The sequence below is a fragment of the Alosa pseudoharengus genome, unplaced genomic scaffold (assembly GCF_046254945.1).
Source record: "Alosa pseudoharengus isolate Yale_2024_CS ecotype anadromous, Long Island Sound unplaced genomic scaffold, YU_APseudo_1.1 YU_APseudo_1.1_scf_8, whole genome shotgun sequence".
NCBI lineage: Eukaryota > Metazoa > Chordata > Actinopteri > Clupeiformes > Clupeidae > Alosa > Alosa pseudoharengus.
In genome coordinates, this window is record NW_027468870.1 from 26987559 (window position 1) to 27003799 (window position 16241).

At 39.7% G+C, this 16241-nt stretch overlaps 1 long non-coding RNA gene across 1 annotated transcript; it reads right to left on the reverse strand.

Moving 5' to 3' along the window:
- Positions 1 to 1452: 1452 nt before the first annotated feature.
- On the reverse strand, positions 1453 to 4453 carry LOC143112767 (uncharacterized). The gene is made up of 4 exons (XR_012984791.1): positions 4377 to 4453; positions 3746 to 3787; positions 2119 to 2155; positions 1453 to 1538 (listed from the first exon to the last, which is right to left on the reverse strand). It is a non-coding gene; the product is annotated as an uncharacterized LOC143112767 (long non-coding RNA).
- Between the last annotated feature and the right edge of the window lie 11788 nt (positions 4454 to 16241).

Below are 16241 nucleotides of genomic sequence, written 5' to 3' on the forward strand. Positions count from 1 at the left end.
GTTGGCTGTGATGATTCTATTACATTGCTCATTGATTGCGCTGGGCCATAGGTGGAGCAATCAGGTGTTATTGTGGAGATGTCACTTTCATCCTCCTCCTCCTCTTGATCAACCTGAGGTCTTCTAGCTGGCCTTGGATGAACAGGCTTGATGGGAGTAGAGGTAGCAGGCCCCCATGCCCATGGTGTATCCGAAGGGCTTGTATCAATACTCATACTTTTCATGAAGTATTCTGTTTGGGTACCTAAAGTAAATAAATGTGTCCCAGATAGCAAGCACACGTTGTCACAACGTTGCCATTGGTTGGCAGTGTCGGAGGTGGAATTTCAACGTTGAAACAATGTCACAACAACCGCAGCGCCTCAAGCAATTGTATATAGAATGTTGGTTTATAGAATGTTGGATTGTTCTGCGACAAGCTGCGTCAAACAAAAATATTTAGAGGATCTACAACGTTGAAACACAGTCACGCCAACGGCAGTCCACCGACTGGCTGCAACTGCAGCGAATGTCAACAACGCAAGATTTCGGGTTTTATTATTTATTATTATTATTTATTGCATTTGTGAGATAATTTTAGAAGTTTGTAAGACCTCTTAAAGGCCTCTTAAAACAAGAGGATTTACAACGTTGAAACACAGTCACGCCAACGGCAGTCCACCGACCGGCTGTTTGCAACTGCAGTGATTATCTTAAACGTGCTAATTACGTGATAAATTATAAAACAATCTTTTTTAATACTACAAAATAACATTTGCTAAATGAACCTTAACTTTTTCAGCCATAGGTGTGTAGATTATACATACCTGCTTCTGTTTGTAAGACTAGGATATTTGTTTTCCCACATGCAATCAAGAAAAGCAGTAGCCAACTTATTCCTATGACCAATAAGTAACTAAGTATACCCACAGAAGTCACTGAAAAAGAGTGCATTTCCCAAATAGGTCAAGCTATCGCAACTCCAACAAAAAGTATACTATAGCTCACCCATTAGAAGTTCCACTCTAATGGGTATAACTGTTAAGCAGTTAGGCTATTCATGGTGGAACTGATGTCCAACTTTCTGGTTATAGGCTAGATGAGATCCAAGCACTAATCATGTAACATCAGATATTTCAGTTGGAGTTGCCCGTGACCTCACCATAAAATATGACTGCCATGGTCCAATAAAGTTTTTCTGATAGAAAATTCCTTATGTCTGACTGGGCATTATTTAAATGTGTATCATAATGTGCCACTGCAATTACACCTAATACAAACAAGTAAATCTTTGTATTAGACAAAGTTAATTTGTCAAATGATTTCAGCCTTCCCCCTAATAACTCACAATTTAAGTGAATGTCATCTTACAGTTTCATGTAAAGTATGTTTGTTGCTGAAAACCATGACACAAACCCAATGTTTACAAGCCCATCATTTATTTAATACTGGCATTTCACAGTATACGAGATCACTATTTCACTCATGAGTGAGTAATCACTTTCCCAGTAGCGTGCCATTAAGTCCCAGCCAATCTCATTCTGAGCTGCAGAGAGCACCTGAATGGACCAGATAGAAACAAAAAAATATACATTAGACAGAGAAATAGATAGCATGGATTTTAAAAACAAACAAAAAAGTTGCATTACATGTTTGTCACACTCATTTTACAATGTACAGTGGTGCTATTTAGTCAATCACCCTCTAACACACACACACAGCAACACAGCTGAAGGTGTGTGTATTTGCAAGCATGGATCAAATAGGCCAAAGGCACATTTACAGTGGTTTCTGTACTTACTTGGTGTACTTAAATAAAAATATTCAATGGAAATAACAATTGACCAATTTCAATATATGAATTTATCTTGTCTAGGTTCTTATTGAATTGAATTTCCCCTTGGGGATCAATAAAGTATCTATCTGTCGATCTATATTGAAAACTATATTTTGAACTTTTTTCACTGTTGTGTAATGATTGATTGGAAGCATACTCTGACTTCACCACAAGTTGTGTTGTTTGAAAGAAATATTCATGCTTTTCATGTTTTTAATGTTTATCACTGTTATAAAAAATGCCCAGCAAGAAACAAGTCAGTGATTGGTCAGTGTACATGTGGATAATGCAGAGCGACATACATGGCATGGTGCTGGTAACAACAGGAAATGGATGCTTCTGAAACAGAGAAATGATATTAGATTAGTAAACAGAGTGTGCTTTTAGAACATTGGATAAATGGTTGCTGATAATGGGCAATGTAGATATTGCATTAAAAATAAGCCATTTCTTTCTACAACAGTAGAGAACAGTTTTGCAATTATGTAAGTGCATACTGTGTGTGTAAGGCGGTCATACTGGTTTACTAGAATGACCAACATAACCTGGCATGGCCAGATAAATCAGCAATGTAGACCGGCAACACCAGCTAAAATGACTTGAGATGATACGACAAGCAAAACCAGCTGAATTACCATCGCAAGCTGGGTAAACCAGCCGAAGCTATGTTGTCGCATGAGTTTTGCTGGTCTAGCAGGTCAACCATCATAGGGTGGTCAAACAAGCTGGTCAACCAGCAAACCACCTTAAGCTGGTCAGGCTGTTTTTTTTCAGCAGGGTAGCCCTGACTGTAGCCTATAGCCCTGGTCCCTTGTCGGACCTCATAGTTCAGCAGTTAGCCTACACATCAGATGTATGGAATAATGAACACAGTATGCCAGGCTGTGACAAGTAAATACAAACGTTGTTGACATGTCACGCAGTTTCTAAGCTAAAACATCGCCTCACTATCCGCTAGCTGCCTGTGCCCTGAATACACGGCAGAAAAACAGTCTGTGTTGTGTTACGCTGGTAACAGGAAACAGATGCTACTGAAACAGAGAAATTATATATTAGTAAACAGAATGTGCCTTTGGAACATTGGATGAATGGTTGCTGATAATGGGCAATGTAAATATTGCATTAGAGATAAGACATTTCTTTCTACAATAGTAGAGAACACTTTTGCAATTATGTAAGCGCATACTGTGTAACCTGAAAACTGTTGCACTGATTAAAAAAACAAAAAAACAATGTAATTGATCTCAGCTGGTATTTTGTCTATAATGGAGTGGAATGGAAATTTCTAAGTGATCCCAAACTTTGGTAGCCTAGAAATCTAGACGCACCCTAGCGGCCAAGGTGATGTAATTTGCTGCCAGGGTAGTCTAGCAACTCTCCGTTGGCTTGCGAGTTGGAAAAATTCAACTTCAGTCAGGCCAATCACATCGTGTATAGAATCAGTAAGCGGACTTAACATAATGATGGCATAGTTGCGACTGTTCTGCGTGAATTCCCTGCTACTTGAAAACAAAGAAGATGGATGCTGCTGCTGGCGAACAGCGTGACACGAGTTAAGCTTTGTTTAAATTGGCAAAAGTTTGAACAACTAGCTCCGCTGGTGGGAAAATGCATGGTTGTAGCACTATCCTATTGCGTGCAGAGGGAATTTGAAAGACAACCGTTTATCCCGCCCCTTGGACTGAGCACTGCGAATGGTCCTACATCAAGATGTGAGGTCTGGCTCATCAGGCTAAAACTTTGGTAGTGCATGTTTACAAGAATTCCCCTCACAACTCCAAGCATACAGACAGTGTCTTCATCATCCTCAGCCTCCATTGAAGAACATAAGACAGGTGAGTGTGCCTCCAGTGTCAACACACACAATCTGACATCTCATAGCTCATAGGACTACTGATGTGTGTGTGTCTGGGGGTGTAATATAGTTACCTTCAAGGAAATAAAGCCCTCATAAGTACATTTTTCCAGAGTCTGAAAGCACACACACACACACACACACAGAGAGAGTAGGAGAAAAAAACTGTAGGCTACACTACACATTACAGGTTAAAAGGTCCACTGTGTTCATCAACAATATAGAACATATAGGTTGCTCTCGTGCTTATGATGTAACACACACACCTGCGCGCGTATGAATAAAAGTTAACTGAAATCAACTGATTTTCAATTCACCTGGGATCGCCAACGACAGACTTTGGTCTAACATTAGACACTGTGGTGTTTTGGTCAACATTCAGGTAAAGTAGTGGTTATAAGGTCACTTTCAAGACCGCAACACCATAAACCAAGAACGATAACTGTGTAAATTAGCGTTAGTCGGATTCGCTCGCTAAAGTTAGCTGAAAACGGTTACGTTAACGTTAGCTATATCGCTAGCTGCTATAGCTTGCTTGATGCTAACAGTTATCTAGTAAACTTTACGCTATTGTCTGTCACAATAATGGCAGAGAGCAACAAATTGCTATCAAAAAGGTCTTTAAGACGGCATACAAAAAAAAATACAGAGGCCATTGTCTCTATGCTACAATCACTTAATGTGGAAAAAGTTAGCGTTACTCACGACTCCGACTGCTCCGACCATGGCTCCGACTCCTACATGTCAGGGACGGAAACGTTAGACAGCTGTGATGGAGGAGACTGGTGTAACGTTAGTACTAGCTCTAGTTTAGAGGACATAAGCGCCACCTGTGGTCTGGAGGAAATCCAAAATATCGATTACTGTATGCAAGACGAGGACTTTGACATTGACATTGACAGTCCTGATGAGGAATATGACAACATTAAATTACGTGACGATTTAAAGGCGTGGGCAGTGGAAACAAACACACCAATCAGCCATCTTTCAAGTCTTCTTGCTGTCCTTAACAAACACCTGCCCGATGCAGATCTCCCAAAAGATGGTCGGACACTTTTGTCAACTCCTAAAAGCATAGAGGTGGAAGAAAAAGCAGGGGGCTCCATGCACTATTTTGGATTAGCTAAAGGTGTATTGGTGAGGATGCAGGACAGTCCCACCCTAACAATCGCTCAAACACTCCACCTGCAAATCAATATTGATGGCATGCCACTTTTTAAAAGTAGCAATAACCAATTCTGGCCAATATTGGCATTAATTGAAGAAGACCCAGACCAAATTCCCTTCGTTGTGGCATTATACTCTGGGTTTAAAAAACCATCAAATTTGGCAGAGTATCTCTCCGATTTTGTGGAGGAGATGTCAGTCATCTCCTCAAGTGGTGTTATGTACCAACAAAATCACAAAATAATCATTTCGGCCTTTGTATGCGATGCACCAGCAAGAGCATTCCTCAAAAACATAAAATATCATAATTCGTATTACGGCTGCGAGAGGTGTGTTCAGGAGGGTGTTTGGTGCAATAACAGATTAAACTTCCCTGAGACAATGGCGGCACCACGTACAGACGAGAGCTTTAAGGCCAAATTACAAAGTGATCACCACAAGGATGGTGAAAGTCCCCTCACTGACATCAACATTGGCATGGTCTCCCAATTTGTGCTCGATTACATGCACTTAGTGTGTTTGGGAGTAGTGAGAAAGCTCATTTGGTTGTGGATGCGAGGCCCACTACCCACAAGAATTGGCAACCGAACAATAACATCAATATCACAAAAAATAGTGGAACTTGGAAAAAGCTTGCCAAAAGAGTTCAATAGAAGAGGGAGATCCCTAACAGAGGTGGACCGTTGGAAAGCAACTGAATTTCGGACATTTCTTTTGTATACGGGTCCCATTGCTCTCAAAAACGAACTGCCTGATGTTATGTACGATCACTTCCTCCTTCTGCATGTGGGCATAACCATTCTATGCAGCCCACAGCTGTCAAAAACATACTGTGATTACGCCGAGAAGGTGATCAGAGTCTTTGTCCAAAACTTCTCTGTGATTTATGGCGATTTCATTGTGTACAATGTCCATAGCTTAATCCACCTGGCAGACGATGTCAGAAAATTTGGCCCCTTGCAGAGAATTTCTGCCTTTCCTTTCGAAAACTTTCTGCATCAACTGAAAAGAAAGATCAGAAAGCCAAACCAACCTTTGCAGCAAATTGTAAAACGCATCGCTGAACAAAAACTAAACAGCAGTGTCAGTCAGTCAGTCAATGTCAGTCCAGTGTTGCACAGTCTACTCTCTCACTACACCTGTCCCAAATTCTTTTTATCAGTCCATGCGCCTAACAACATAGTTTTGAGTGGGCACAGCATATTCAGAATTGAAAAAATGTTCAATGCTGATGGCTGCACACAGTTTTTGGGACGGAAATTTTTAAACAGACAGTCGTTTTTCACATCCCCAGTTGACTCCCTCAATTTGAATATTGCTTTTGTTCAAGGACTGTCTGTAGAGGTGGTGGCTTTGTCAGAGAAAACCATTGATGCCAAAATGGTTGCAATGCCTGTCAAACATGGCTTTGCAATATACCGACTGAACCATACATAATAAATAAATAAATAAATAAATAAATAAATAAATAATTTAGTTAGTAATAAATAAATAAATGAATAAATAAGTTAGTTAGTTAGTAATAAATAAATAAATAAATAAATAAATAAATAAATAAATAAGTTAGTTAGTTAAAGCTAAGTTCATCTGTTCATCATTTCAGTTTACAGATCATGTTCGCAATTGTACTATTTACGGAAAAGAATGAGGTTGAAGTGGTGCCCACAAGCTGGCTGAGTGTCGACCAAAAAGTGTCGTTCTGGCCACCATACAAAAGTATGCAACGGGGTAAGGTGGCTGTCCAGAATCAGGAGGATCCTGATGAGACATGGGGGGAGTTCTTTGTCAGGGTACTGAAGAAATATGGTGAGACCCTCCTGTAAACAAACACAGAGAGAAAGAAAGAGAGAGAGAGAGAGAGAGAGAGAGATAACATGATTCATCATAATGCAACTTCATTTCATTTCTATACATGCTGCAATATGGTTCCTTGTTTAACAAATGTTTCCCTCAAATACAGATTCTTATGAAGCGGCCAGGAAGAAACTGGTGAGGGCCACCAAGAAAGACTCCCTCACTTCTGAGGATGAAAGTTTCAGAAGGCCTAGAATGTAAGAACCGTACAGTACACAAATTAACAAAAGTCTAAGATTCACTGATGTTTTAATACCTGTGGTGTTGTCCTGTTGTCATACTGCAGGCCCTCTGCCAAAGTGGTGGAGCAGTTTGAAGCTCTACCTCAGCCACGCCATTCCATCGCCAACCAGCAACCAGCAAAACAACCAGCGAAACAACCAGTGAAACCACCTGCGAAACCAGGCTCCTCCAAACAGCTACCTGTACTCCAGCCTGTACTCCAGCCACCACCGGTGTTTTCATCGGTCTTGAGTGCTCCCACTACCTCCTACTCACAGCCTGTGACAAACACATTCGGTACAAAACATTTTGCTGGTCTGCAACATGACTGATGATATCATTTGTGTAACATAATCATTTAAGTCACAACACTTTCTAAAGCAATGTGAAATGTTTCTGTTTTTCTATTAAACCTTTCTTACCTATAGAGCGTGACCAGCTAATTTTCAGGGCCTTGGAGGAGATAAAGGCGCAAGTGCGCCAGAACACCCTCCTTCTCCAGGCCCTGGCTAAGAAGCAGCCAGCACAAGCAGCGCCCTCTCTACCAGAGGAATTCACATTCCCAATTCAGACACAAGAACATCTGAGGAGAGTGGAGAATGTGTTATTAGAGAAAGCACAGGAGAAAGCTATGGTATGTATTTGACTACATTGATGACCACAACATGGTGAAAAATTTCACGTTGGTTGAATACTTTGGAACCAACTGCATTATGTTTTGTCAACAGTACACATTCTATACAGTTAAGAACAAAAGTATTCATACCCCTGGCAAATATTGATTTAATGTTAATTTTCTCTTGACCAATATGTTTGAAAATGACACTTCTACATGGCTAAATGTTGTAAGATAATGTGGTAGAATCAGTTTTCATATTTTTTGAACATTTTTATGAAAAATGGCATGTCCAAAATTATTCATACCCTTTTTAAATAATCACTGGAAGCATGTTTATTTGTCATCACAGCTCTCAAAATGGTTCTCATAATACATACCAAGCCTCTCAATGTCTTCACAATGATTCTAGACAGCTAGCCTAGCCCCGCCCACCTAGATCTTATTTCAGGGAGATCTAGTCTGGAAACCTAGTTCATAACCATTTAAAAATCAAGCAAAAGCTATATTCTTTGTTCAGGTGTGTCCTTATAAAAGGTTAAGCAGAGTTGTGCATTTTAAGAAGAGTGATCCATGATCAGCATCCATGATGACCAAGTGGTCCATTTTGGGATGTGCTGCAAATGTCAACCATCAAAACACCATATCCACAGTGCAGAATAGCTATTATAGAAATGTATTAGCTTGGGGTGTTTTTTTCCAGACAATGGGACCTGGTGACCTTCTCAAAGTAAATGGTAACACTAAAACAAGGGGCTACAGTAAGATTTTTGGAGGAAAAAAAATCAGGCAGTCTGCCGAGAAACCCGTCCCAATAGGCGGCATCGGGCCATTAAACCACACAATGATCCAAAACATACAGCCAAACAAGGCTTTCCAGTCATTATCTAAAAAAAGGTATGAATAATTTTGGACACAAAATTCATACATATGTAAAAAAAAAGATGAAAATGCTTCTATTTCCATGTTTCTACCACATTGTCAAGCAACCTTTTGACATGTGGCAGTTTCATTTTCAGTCAGAACAAACATATTGGTCGAGAGAAAATCAACATTAAATTAATATTTGCCAGGGGTATGAATAATTTTGTTCTTAACTGTATAAAATCTATATACATCTGTACATTTCTGTTCTTATCTGTAGACAACACACCTTACAGCACTTGGTGGGATGAATGCTGGGGACGCGGTCAGGAGAATAATGCGTCACCTCATCACAGACACACTGGCAACCCAATACAATTGGCTTGGCCGAGGAGGCCAAAAGAAGGCTTTTGCAGCTTTAAAAATCACTGCAGCTATAAGAGGTGTCTGAATGCCACTGCATTGCTGTCATTGTAAAAGAAAAATTAAATACAGTGTGCTTAATAGACACTTTTTGATTCTCCTGGAAATAGTGCATTGTATTTTCAATGATCAAGAACTGTTACCTGTTCAGGTGCTGCGGCAGCGCAAAATATCACTGCCAGCGAGTGCGACAGCCACATTAAGAACTGGCTTAAGTATAGCAGTGACCGCAGTGGAGGAAGGAAGAGGAGAGCTGAAGAACCGCAGAGCCCTGTAATCGGTATGTTACAGACCTGAATAAGAAGAGGGAAATCCAAAGACATAGTGGCAGACATTTAAGTATATGCAATGGGTCATTCCAGGTTAAATCATCTAAGGTTCTTGCTGCACCATCTCATATTTTGTTAAAACATTGTCTTAATCAAGAATGGGTCCCAAAACCAAAAGCCTGTAAAATATTTCTGTTCAAATCCTGTCTTTATCACATTCATATAATTGTCAGTCCTTAGAATTACTTCAGTTTTGTAGCTTGGAATTCACATTATCTAGGAAGCAATGTTTGAGCATTTATGATAAGTATTATTCATGGGCACTACTATTTCGATATATGATGGCGTCAAAATAGCTATTTAGAATCATCAGTGTCTCTACACATGAACTCGAGCATTGAGAACATTGTTCGTGTACACAGTTTACTAAAAAGAAAGGTTTTGGACAACTCACTCCTTGGCTGGCATGATGGCGGCGAGCAGAAAAACTAAGTTTTTAAAAACCTTTCTTTTAGTAAACTCTGTGTACACAAACAATGCTCAAGTTCATGTGTAGAGACACAGATGACTTCGATCAAAGTTTCATGTTGTGTCGAGCCTTCTTGGTGTTTTAAAAATAGCTATTTTGATGCCATCATGTATCAAAATAGTAGTGCCCCTACGATTTCCATTAAAAAAGCCATTTGACCCGAAAACGACGACAAGCTAAAAGTGGCGCTTCGGACGTAGGCTATAATTATGCTTTTAAACTAAAGTTTGACTAGGGTACATTCACAAAAACACCCTAGGATGCATTCTGGCCAGTTACGCTTTTAACAGCCCCACTGATTTTCGTGTTCCTAGCCTAGGCTACTCCACCAATTACCAAAAAATGCAACCTCGTTTAATCTTAATGCGCATTTGTTGCAGAGACACCGTGATTTTATATCATCCAAAGCCCAGCTACATTTCTTTGAAAGACAACGATCTTTAAACAAAGCAGGCTACCTACAGTACATAGATGGCAATATCAGTTGTGCTTTAGACTGACAGAAAATACTGAGGCAAAAAGTCCTACCCAAAATAGAAATCTCTCCGATTTTCTATTAGCCTATACATGGCGGTACTCGGGACTTTCAACAACAGTTGCTTATATTTCTGTATTATACCAAAAACATAAATATCTATGTATTTTAATTATTCCAAAGTAGCATAGGCTACAAAATATGTCGAGCTATGTGCTACATTTGAAGAGTTTCAAAACGCCACCATTTTAATGAATTTTCATAAATATTTTTTTTTACATTTTGTTTTCCAAATAATTTCAGTTGAACTGTAACTGGGTGTTGTTATTTTATATATCTTTACTCAATCAAAACAACACAATACACATTAAATAACCTGAATGTTTTAAAAAAAGGAGATAGCGTTTTGGAACCAAACTCTTCATTTCTTCACACAAAAGTAACCAAGTTTAGCTTAGTCTTCTAACCTTATTTTAAGACAATAATTAAAAATCTTACCTTATCACATGTCAAACAGTCACCAAGTGTCCAGTGCCCTAGCTATGGCTAATCCTAGGCCAAACTGACCTAATGTCGCGTGGTTCATGCAAACATCACGTGCATTCATTCTCAGGTAACATTTTGTCGCGTGGCTTTAGTAGGCCTGTGCATGCTGTGCATTTCACGATTGATTGCAATATGAAAATGCTATTTGCAAATGGAGATGCATTTTCAACTAAAAATATAGCCTAGCATGCCTCAATACAACGCAATTCAGATCGTTACAACGTTAAGCACATTTTCATATAATAGATGGGGACAGTAAACATTTTTTTAAAAATAATTAAAAAAAAACATTCTTACCTCCTAGGCCTAGTTTCAGTGATAACCTCCTAAATGGGCAATCTGTCACTGATGGTTGTCTCCTTTTCTCCACAGCTACTCAGCGCCAGCGTCTGCGTCAATTGGAATTCAGTGATTCGGATTCCAGCGATTCTGACTCCGAGTAAGTAGCACATATGGCAAACCCCACATACTTTGCATTGTTTTGATAAATGGATCGATGAGCAAACTCTTTTGTTTTTCCAGAATAGTTCCATGATCTGGAGGAACCGGAGCAGCCCACCCCCCAATTCCTTGTTGGTGTTTTTTTTAAACATTTTTTATTAATTTATTTCTTTGTTATTTTTGTTATTGTCAATAAATATTATAAATAATATTAACATTTATAACATATTGCCTGCCTGTCTTGAATTAAGCAACAAGCCCCGAGAGGCCACTGGTTTTAGAACAGCTGTTAGGCATGATGCGCAATTGCGGAAGCAATCATTTCCATATAGGCTTGTAGGCTACTGGAGAACAAGTCATTGCTCATGATAATAAAAGTATAATGTTCATTCATTTTCACGGTATGGACTAGCAATGGAAAATAAAAACAAAATGTTGGCAATTGGTTATAAGCCAACGTTTTGCAATAAACGGATTTTTGTAGGCCTATTGTGACGCACGATTTTCTCCGTGCCAACGTCAAAACAACGTTACCCCACCGGACAAAATGAAGTTGGCACAACGTCAGTAAACAACGTCATGCCAACGGATGATATGCCGTTGTGCCAACGTATGCTTGCTATCTGGGTTGCTGTTAGCTCCTAATAGCTGCAGAGAGACAATCTCCTGGCCAAAATCGTCCTGTCTTCCTGTGGGCGGTCACAAGCCAAGGTGGGCGAGGCCATGAATAATTGTTTTCCCTGCAGCATCACAGGGAAGGGCTTTTTCTGATTCGCTTGTTTTTTCCGTGTATTTTCTTTCATTGGCTAATGCGGGCAATGGGGGTAGAAGATCATTTTCATGTGCAGCATGCATGCAACTTGGAGTGAGCTATAGTGTTTCGAAAGGAACAAGTATTAAACGGTTTCTTGGTGAATGAGACCTTTAAACCAATGAAAATGACATCTGTCATTCCCTTTAACAGCAAGCAGCACAACTTCAAATCACATCGGTATTTTGATAGTCAGCGGCGCATTTGAAGAAATCTGCTTGCACACGAGACAGTATGGAATAGGTATTCCACTGCTTTACTAAAACCTAGCAGAGTATAGCCTACACGCATCTGCACTCGTCTATTATTTGAACTCATAGGCAAAGTGAAACTAACTTCACCGTGGTGTCTTAGTCCAGGGGTTCCCAAAGTGGGGGGGACGGCGAGGGGTGGGTCGCGAAATGATTTCCATAATTCAAATAAATTTGGAAAAAATACAATTCTGAAAAATTATGACTGGATAAGATCACCATTCACTGTAACCACCGCAAGTCATCTGTCAGCCGGCATGGAGGACGCACTGGTTGAGCTGTCATGTGACCGCACTTTAAAAACAGATTTTAATTCCAAGACGCTTGCTGAGTTCTGGATTTCAGTCGAGAGGGAATATCCACAGCTATCCAAGGCCGCGATCGACGTACTGACACCTTTCTTTGCACTGACTTATATTAAAAACAAATACAGATCGCGTCTAAATGTGGAGGATGATCTCCGTGTGGCCGTCTCCACAATTAAACCAAGAATGGACTTGCTGTGTTCCGCGCATAGCGCGCATCCATCTCATTAGATGAGATTAACACTGAAACGCAGATGGGTCTTTTAGTTATTGAAATATCTTCTGCGGGCAGCATTGCATCTTATTGGTTCTCTCAGTCATCCAATCAGCAATGACAGGAGGCGGGACATGGATTATTTAAATGTTTTCTCAGGACTCGGGAGACATCACGCTGACTCGGGAGACATCACGCTTTCTTTGCAGTTAAGGTAATGCTATGCTTTATGTTGAACTATATTAGATTATTAGATTAAAATGTCAAGATAATGAAGTAAGCTAACTCACAACATTAGCTAGCTCTAATAAAGGATAATAGCTAATGTTAGCTTATATTCTATTAATTAACTTACATCACGCTTTCCTTGCAGTTAAGGTAATGCTATGCTTTATGTTGAACTATATTAGATTATTAGATTAAAATGTCAAGATAATGAAGTAAGCTAACTCGCAACATTAGCTAGCTCTAATAAAGGATAATAGCTAATGTTAGCTTATATTCTATTAATTAACTTAATTAAATTAGCCTGATGGAATTTAACGTTATAACTCTTACTGGCTATGATAGCAAGTTAGCTGCTCTCATTGCACCTTATGTTACTCGCAACATTAGCTAGCTAGCTCTAAGAAAGGATAATAGTGTAAATATAAACATAGTGCTATAACTTTTACTGGCTATGATAGCAAGTTATGCGGCTGTCATTGCAAGTTATGTTTGAGGGATATTTTTGCTGTGGTATTGTTGCTGCTCCACATGTCATAGCTACATGCAACAAAATGCTTGGCTGCTCTTAGGGCATTTTTGTTGCAGATATTGTAATGCTGCTCTGAGAGCACCATGGACATTTTTGCAACATACTGTACATTTTGCTCTCAGGGCACCTTACCCTATCTCCATTCAACATTCATTGGCTGCTCTTAGGGCATTTTTGTTGCAGATATTGTAATGCTGCTCTGAGAGCACCATGGACATTTTTGCAACATACTGTACATTCTAATACTGCTCTCAGGGCACCTTACCCTATCTCCATTCAACATTCATAGGTAGTCATAAGTATCCCATTTACTGCTTCAGGAGAAATACATGTTGTTAATGTTTGCCTTTTGTCTTTGCCTGTTTAGGGAAACTTAACCAAGCCAAATGAACAGTAAGTTATTCATACTATTTTTTTCCTAATCTATGTTAGACATTTGCATCATCTGCATACATAATGATATTGTTTGCATAATTTGCATATTTACAACTGACCAGGTAGAGCACATACCGGTACTTTTTTTAGTTGATGTACAATCATACACATGGGCAACATAAGGTCCTGGGCCAGATGCAGCCCTTGGAGTGTTTCAATTGGGCCCCGGGGCACTTATGTAATAGGCCCAAATATCAGTGAAATACTGAGAAATGCTGGGTACTGTAACATGAAACATCATTGGCATGGCATTCAACTCAACACAATTAGGCTATGTATAAATTGTACAATATGTGGCCCCTGACTTGCCTCATCATAGTACATGTGGCTAAAACTGTTGCCCATATGCTCTATCTGCCTGTTTCAAGCTGGTGTGGCACTTGAGACAGAGCGCTGTAGGGAAGTTAGACTACGTATTTTGATGTTTCTCACCAAAAACATTAACAAATCGGCAAAACAGTCGCTAGTCTATAAAATGTGAATTTTGGTATCCAGAGATTACAAAAAGCAGAAAGTCTAAATTGCCAATGTGACCAGAGCAGTAAGGAGGGAGAGAGAGAGAGGCTATAAGCCACTCCCAGTAGCCTGACTACGCCACCCTGGGCTTAGTACCCAGGGACTTCTTTAAGAGAATTTGCTAAGGAAGGTTTGACACAGGTCCGAAAGCACCAAGCAGACAACGTGAATTCCAGTCAAATCATAAAAGTTTATTAAATAACCAAAGGGGGGGAAAGGAGGAGCGTCCTGCAATAATACCTGAAATGAGTCAGAGGTTATGAAAGTACAAAAATATTTATTATTGTTATCTTTTATTATGATACAATATGAACAGGTGATTTCTAAGTGGGGCCAAGGCTCCACTAGAGCTAAAAAGATACAGCAGATGGGGGCTTACCTGAGGGAGGCAGGCTAACTGGAGGTGTGTTCTAAGTTCCAGCAATCACACGTGCATACACACTGCAAGAAAGTGACTTACCAGTAGGGTTGGGTATCGTTTCAATTTGAACGATTCCGATTCCAATTCCGATTTCTTATTTCGATTCCGGTTCCTAACGATTCTCGATTCCGATTTTTTTTAAAGGCAGGGTCAAAAAAAGTTTAGGATATTTTAAATGAGCTAGCTAACCAACGGTCTTTCTCAGGGTATCTGCACATTTTCCAAGTGCAAATTTAAAGACTTTTAAGACCTTTTCAAGACATCTAAATGAAAATTAAGACTATACCACGGCAAAAAGATATATAAGACTGTTTAATGCAATAGTTTTTTTTTCCTACTAATTTTAACCCCCACCCCATTTTGGATGTCTACAGAAGTTACCAAAAATATTTTGGCGAAAGAAAATAATTGTGTGTGAATTACCTTCACAGCTATAAATGCCCAATTTTAGGGTCTGGACTGCTTGCTTTTGAAGCTGGCTGTACTGTACATATTTGGTTTTGCTTACTGCTGAGGCTGTTCTTCACCTGTGTCTGTAGTAGCCTAGGGCTACTTGCCAAAGACGTGCACTGGACTGGATTCCCTTAAATATTTTTTTCAAAGTTAACTAAGCTATTTACATATTTTAATAAGCCTACTTTATATAATTTACTATGTGCATCTATTGTCCATATGCAGCACAGCAAATTAAAGTTAATCCACTACTTTACATTTTGCATACCAGTTGTATCTAAACCAACCAAAGCTTGACTGAAACATTGTAAAACCATTGACTTGTTTTAAATTAATTAAGAGACAGGTCCTCTTCGCATGATCCTGCTGAAAACTGCTGGTTTCATCTCAAGCACGCACATTATGAACGCACGTATTTTTATGTAGCAGTCGCCGACATTCAAAACATATGCGGTTATATTTCACAACTTTTGCTAAGTAGGCCTAGCCTACTGGGAAACGCTGGCAAGCAAGCTGCTGGCAGATATTACAGGTAGGCTATTATAACTTAGACAGATATTTTCTTCCCTAGGCTAGGCCAGCAACACACGCTGGAAAGATGCAAACAGATCAACTTAACATACCGGTATACAGTATTTCCTCCTGATTGCGAAGCACTGCACATAATTTCACCAGCAGTCTTCGCGTCCATAGTTTGTGAAACGATGCTGCGTCCGAGCAAAGACTTTAGATGCCAAGCGCAACTCCAAAAAGGAGAACAAATAAACGTCCGGCTTGAGGCTGCGCCGGACGCCGGACAGGGCTTTTAAAACCCATATGTCCGGCCTAAATTCGAACATATGGCCAACCTATCGCTAACTGGCTTACCAACTCTTTCTCCCGCTCATTCTACCGTAGGCTCCCTCATTCCACGTAGGCTACCCTGTCTATCTCTCAGGCCTCAGCTACACCACGAAAACGCCAGGCATATTATTTTGTACATAGGCCTACTGTATTATTAC